The sequence below is a fragment of the Lycium barbarum genome, chromosome 3 (genome assembly GCF_019175385.1).
Source record: "Lycium barbarum isolate Lr01 chromosome 3, ASM1917538v2, whole genome shotgun sequence".
Taxonomy (NCBI): Eukaryota; Viridiplantae; Streptophyta; class Magnoliopsida; order Solanales; family Solanaceae; genus Lycium; species Lycium barbarum.
In genome coordinates, this window is record NC_083339.1 from 44,183,924 (window position 1) to 44,191,231 (window position 7,308).

Here is a 7,308-nt window from a genome sequence, read left to right on the forward strand (position 1 = left end):
TACAACAAGATAATGAAATGCTAGTATTAATAAAAGTTAATAATTATAGTAAAATATAAATAATTATTTCTTAAGTTGCCAAAAATATTAGAAGCGTAAATAGATATTTCGGAGGAAAGGTGGGACAAAATTGGGTGTCAACAACCATGGCATGAATCCTTCTAAATGTAGATTTATCAAGCTTCGACGGTGAACGTTAAGTAGTTAAGAATACGACGAGGTATGTAAGGCTAACCCTTCTTTCACTAAGGCATGATTCCTTTGCTATATACCTTCTCATGGGTTCCAAGATGTTTCCAAATGACTCCATCCCTAGAATTTTCTAAAGCTCATGATTCTCGATATTTTCATGATGCTATTGCCTCCTTTATATGATAGTTGATCCTCTAAGGAAAGAAGTAACGAAAATGATGATGATGATAATGTTGATGATACTTATGGACTAGTATGTATACTTGTATGAATATGAATGGCTATTATGTAACACTGAGCTTATATGGTCGGGTATGATATTTGTCGCGCGCACACCACTGCAATTAGGTAAGGATAACACTGAGCCTTGGTAGGGCCAGGTATGTATAACACCGAACCTCTATGGTCGGGTATGATACTTCTGAATGTATGAATGTATGAAATGGAAGTTTCCCATTAGAAAGAGGGTAAGTAAATATAACAAATGTCGCTAGAGGTATACCTAGCTCTTTCATTTCATGACTCATCTATCTTATGTTATTTCTTATGCTTTCATTATGTCATTGATTATGCTTTACATACTCAGTACATTATTCGTATTGACGTCCTTTTGTTTGTGGACGCTGCGTCATGCCCGCAGGTGGACAGGGAGACAGGCTTGATCCTTAGATTCCTTGTTCAGGGACTGCATAGAGGAGCTCCATTTCATCCGGAGCTACAGCTGTTGGTATTATTCTTTTGTGTACATACATATGGGCATGGCGAGGTCCTGTCCCGTCTATATGATGTTACATACTCTTTTAGAGGCTCGTAGACAGTTGTGTATGGTTAGATGTCTTGTAGCCTTGTCGGCTCATATTTTGTATATTATTTTGTGAGCCTCGTCGGCTTGTGCATATGGATATGGGCATTGTTGTTGATGATGATATAAATGTGTCGTTGCCCGATGTGATTAGTATTGTTGATGTATAGGAACCATGAGTAGGCCATGTGGCTCACCTAGATGTAAAGATGATTGTACGATAAGAGGTGCCCGGGTGGGTTAGCACCGGGTGCTCGTCATGGCCCTCCGGTTGGGTCGTGACAATACAGGAACTGGAGCAAGTTGTTCTTTTCGATCAGTAGCCGAAAAGGAAAGTATACCTGGGCACCGGGTTGTCAACGGAGCTCAGGCTTGATTTTATTAAATTTCTTAAAGATAATATCGATTGTTTTGCTTGTTCCCATTTAGACATGACAAGGATTTCGCTGGAATTAATGACCCATAAATTCAGCCTGGACCCGAGATTTTCTCCGGTAAAGTAGAAAAAGAGGCCCATAGTCGAATACATGAACAGGTTTGTAAAAGAAGAGGTAACTAAATTATTGAATATAGGATCTATCAGGGAAGTAACTTATCCTGATTTGTTAGCCAATGTAGCGGTTGTACCTAAAAAGGGAAATAAGTTAAGAATGTGTATAGGCTTCAAAGATTTGACTAAAGTATGTCCGAAGGATTCATTTCCTGTAGCGCACATTGATCGGATGATTGATGCAATGAATGGACATGACATGGTAAGTTTTCTTGATGCTTATTCGGGTACAATCAAATAATGATGAACCAAATTGATCAAGAAAAAACTTCATTTATCACTAAATGTGGTACTTATTGTTATAATGTTATGCCCTTCGGTTTAAAAAAATGCCGGAGCTATTTATCAACGTTTAGTTAACCGTAAGTTTGAAAATCAAATTGGTAAGACCATGTAAGTTTACATAGATGATATGTTGGTTAAATCTCTTTGTTAGAAGGACCACTTGAGTCACTTGCAGGAAATATTTGAGGTACTCAGGAGATTCAAGATGAAGTTGAATCCGGAAAAATGTGCTTTTGTAGTTGGCTCAGGAATTTTTTTGGGATTCAAGGTGTCGAACCAAGGGATTGAGGTCAAGCCGAATAAAATAAAGGCAATAGAAGAGATCCCAGAGGTATTGGAGAATGTAAAAGCAGTACAGAGATTGACCGGAAGGTTGGCAGTATTAAGTCGATTTATTTCTCGATCTTCTGAAAAGAGTCATCGATTCTTCACACTGCTAAAAAAGAAAAACGATTTCGAGTGGACACCAGAATCTTAACAAGATTTAAGGGATATCTTTCAAGTGCACCCTGTTCTCTAAACCATTGGCGGATGAACAAGTTCTTCTATACTTGGTCGTATCTGACGCAGCGGTAAGTGCAGTCTTAGTCTGTGAAGATAAATGTATGCAATTTCCTATTTATTATGTTAGTAGGACCTTAGCAAGCGCCGAGACTAGGTATCCTCATCTGGAAAAATTGGCTTTAGCATCGATAACTGCTGCTAGGAAGTTAAGGCCTTATTTTCAATGTCATCCTATTTGCGTAGTGACAACTTATCCATTACGGAATATATTGCATAAATCCGAACTCTCAGGTAGGTTAACAGGCTTGTTGAATTTAGTGGGTATGATATATAATATAGGCCTCGGACGGCAATAAAGTCTCTGGTATTGGCTAATTTTGTAGCTTATTTCAGCCCTGGGATGATACCCGAGGTTGAAAAAGAATTTATAGTTTCATCTGGGGCATTACTTGGGATCTGGACCTTGTTTATGGATGTGGCAACCAACGTAAAAGGGTCCGGATTGGGTATAGTGTTAAAAACTCCCTCCGGGGACATAATCAGACATGCAATTAGAATTGTACAGTTAACTAATAATGAAGTTGAGTATGAGGCAACGATTGCAGGTTTGGAATTAGCTCGAAGCTTGGGGGCTGAGGTCATTGAGGCGAAAAGCTATTCCCTCTTGGTTGTCAATCAAGTCCATGGAATTTTTTATGTAAAAGATGACAAGATGTAGAAGTATTTGGATAAGATTCGGACAATGTTTCACCGTTTAAAGGAATGGACAATGGAGCATGTGTCATGAGAGCAAAATATAGAAGTTGATGCCCTTGTAAATTTGGGGTCATCGACTGAAGCTGAAGGGATCAGCTCGAGAAAAGTGGTTCAGTCGTTGAATTCAGCGTTGAATTCTAGCCATGATGAAGTGAATTTTACCAGTTTAACTTGGGATTGGTGCAACAAATACATAGACTATTTGTATGATGGTAAGCTACCTGATGACGCGAAGGAATCCTGAGCATTGCGAACAAAAGCAGTCCAATATTGCATGGTGGATGGACAGTTGTATAGAAGGGCTTTCTACGGTTCGCTGGCAAGGTGTTTGGGACCGAAGAGACGGATTACGTAATGAGAGAGATACATGAAGGAGTCTGTGGGAATCACTCTGGTGGGGACTTGTTGGTGAGAAAGTTGATTAGAGCAGGCTATTATTGGTCTCAAATGGAGGAAGACGCAAAAACATTTGTCTAGAAGTGCGATAAATGCCAACATCACACTCCGATGATTAAGCAACCGACAGAACTGTTGCATCCGGTGGTGTCACCTTGGCTATTCCTGAAGTGGGGGATGGACACATTGTGGGGCCATTACTAGCGACTCCCGGTCAAGTCAAGTTTTCTCTTATTATGACTGACTATGTTTCTAAATGGGTGGAAGCCGGAGCTTACAAGAAGATAAGAGAAAAGGAAGTTATTGATTTCATTTACGACCATGTAATTTGTCATTTTGGTATGCCGAGGGAGATAACCTTTGACAACAGACCACAGTTCGCGGACAGGAAAATAACAGAATTTCTTGATGGATTGAAAATCAAGCGGATCACTTCGACTCCTTACCATCCAAACACAAATGGTCATGCTGAGTCAACTAATAAGACAATTGTGCAAAGTTTAAAGAAACGTCTGGAATTGGCAAAAGGAAGATGGAGGGAGTTGTTACTAGAAATATTGTGGGCACACCGGACAACTACGAAGCTCAACACGGGTGAAACTCCATTTTCATTAGTGTATGGGGCCGAGGCCCTGATCCTAGCGGAAATAAGGAAGCCAACTTCAAGGTATACTCATGCAATGAAGAAGAAAATAATGAATCATTACTAGTCAATTTGGATCTACTGGAAGAACACAGATAAAAATGGCTTCGCTCAGGATTGTTGCTCAAAAGCAAAGAATGGGTAAATATTATAATCGCCGGACCAAGCTTAGATACTTCCAAGTAGGAGATTTGGCCCTGCGGAAGGTTACTCTTATACCAGAGACTTGAATGCTGGAAAGCTCGGTCCGAATTAGGAAGGGCCTTACCAGATAGCAAACATAACGGGAAGAGCTCTTACCAATTGGAAACGGAAGATGGAACTAAGTTGCCAAATAATTGGAACGTTAGTCATTTGAAGTGGTAATATTGTTAACAGGTATGTTTCAATAAAATTCTTTCGACTTGTACTAAGGTTTTCTTCAGGTACAATCGTGATGGTATGAGAAAGCAGAAACAGCTAACTCGGAAACCCATCCAATGAATTCTTAAAACACGTGTTGCGCTCTTTTTCTCTTAGACCGGTTTTTGTCCCAAGAAGGGTTTTCCGGTGAGGTTTTTAATGAGGCAGCAATGTAAAGCGTGTTACTCTTTTTTAAAAAGAATGGGAGCTTGATTTGAAATATTGCACTGGGGACTATCGGAAGGAGGGTTTCACTGTTCTAGCCCTCATTTTTTGCACTCAAACACTGAGAGGGATATTCCATACCATCAGGCTATTAGAAGAAAGGATGTAACATTCATAAGATAGAATGTGAATTCTTAGCATAAGAATACCGGGACTGTTGCCAAGTGTTGATCCCATAGAGAGAATTCATAAGAGGATCCTTGGCACCTTGGTAAACCCTTTTATGTTTTAAAATTTTCTTGTAATTGTAAATTGCAGAAAAGTTCAAGTCAATAAAAGACTGAGACTTCGCAAAAAAAAAAAAAAAAAGCTTAATTGTAGCACGTTTTTTTACAATAAAAAGTTTAAATGGCTGAAATGAATAGGAGACGTTCTATTCATAAGCATAAATGAAAGGTCCTTGTTAATAAAATTTATTCGGTAGAGTTGTTGACCGAATAGAAATAAAAGTCAAATGAAAAATGCCCTACACAAATTGCAAATTAAAGGTTGAATTTGAAATTCCCTAATAGTTAAGCAAAAATCAAATCAACGTCAATTACCATCACAAGGGGTCAAGACTTGATAAAACCAGAATAAAATCTTACAAAGAAAACCATTGTCTTAAAGGCCGATTAGGCCAAACCAAAACACCATTGTCTTAAAAATCCATTCAGGCCAAACCAAAAGACTATGAAATACATGCTTAAATTTCCGAGGATATACTCCCCCCATCATGGTCAACTACGTCGGAGGTAACAAGGTTGGTCAGTAATGCAGAAAGAGTTGGGCTCGAGGGGTCATCCTCTTCAGTCTCAGTACCTTCATCATAACTTTCAGCGTCTTCGCCATCGAAATTATTGGAGTCAAGGTGAGGAGCTAGAGGTAATGCTACAGAGGCTTTTAGCTCGAGTCTACAGACTTCTTTTATTTTGTCCTCAAGGTTATCAATTACTTGTTTGACTTGTTCAAAAGTATACCGTCGGACTTGCCAAGTGGTATACTTAGCATGAAGAATGACTCGAGACTCTTGAGCTTTAACAGAAGCTCGAGACTCTTGAGCTTTAACAGAAGCTCGAGCCTCATCCCGTTGCAGCAGAGCTTCATCATGTTCAGCTTGAAGAGCATTAATTTCTTTGACCCGATCATCCCATTCAACTTGTAGCCTTCGAATCCCTAGGGATTGTTGATAACTTTGCTCTTTCCATAAAGCAAGTTGATGGTTATGCTCTTGTTCCATTACACTCCTTTCATCATCAATGGCGGGAAGCTCAGCATTTAATCTCCAAACTTCAGCATCTAAGAAGGATTTATTCTAAACGCTGCGATGCAATATGTTCTTGGAGCTCGTTAGCTTGCTGGCTAAAAGCTTCTTTTTCATCCTTCATTTGCTCAAGATCTTGGTTGGCTTTTTGAAAGGATTCTTTCATTTGCTCAAGTTCAGTTTTTAAGGCCGAGATGTCACCGGTCAGCTGAGAGTCCCTTCTGCTAAGCTCAAATTTGTAGAATTCAATCTCACGATTTTTGTCCTCCAGGTTGGTAGTCGTCCTGTCGAAGTCTCCAATACAACGTTTCAGACCTTCGCCAATAAGGACCTCGGCTATAATAAAGGAAAAATGAGGGAATGTAGGATCAGAAGTCTTTATTAAAGGGAAAATCGATAAATGGATAAATAAGATAGAAAGAATCTTACCCGAGAGGAAGCATGCATTCCTTCATTAAAAAGACACTTTCTGGAAACACCATCCATTTTCTCCTTGTCCGACTTCGAGACCAAAGCTTTCAAATAATTAGCCACACCAACAAGTCTTCAAAGAAGGTATCTTCAGGAACCGTAATAGTGATAGTTTTAACTTGGTTCGAATTGACACTCGGAGCAGGAAAAATGTCGGCCAACTGAGACCGAGAAGAGGCATGATCCCTTGGCACATTAGCAGCAGCTTTGGGAGATAAATGCCTTGTGGGGATGCTGGGTTCCAAAGATCTCGAAGAGTCGGTCTGGGGACTTCTGGCAAAAGGGTTCCCACCAACAGAATTTTCAGCTTCAGAAAAGAGATGATTAAGATTTTCCTCACCAATGTGTGAAGGGAACAGTGGACTAGCAAGATGAATCTCCAAAGAAGGTCCCGACCTAACCCTGTTGGCGACTATTTCATCATCTTCAGTTTCATCATCTTCATCAACTATGACGGTGTCAGGAACAAAGGGGATTGACAAGGTCGAGACATTTCTGGCCTCAAGGGTGGCATTGGCTCCGAAGGAAGTTTCTTCCTTGGAATTCCTCTTTCTTTTGAGAGGAGTGGAAGAGGTTCATGTAGAAGCATTAGTTACCGGTTTCTTTGAAGACCCGGAGAGTTTTTTCTTCTTTTTCTTTTTAATGGTAGGGGAACCCACAACCACGGTCGCCTGAGCAATTCATTGGGCAGAAGTTGTTGGGTTCAAAATGGTGTTCATCATGACAACCCGTGGTTGGACGGTTCCTTTGGGTAAACCTAAAGGAAATGTATTTAGAGATAAGAGATTGCATTCGAAGGAGAAAGGGAGTTTGAAGGCATAAAAAAAAAGATGTTAATA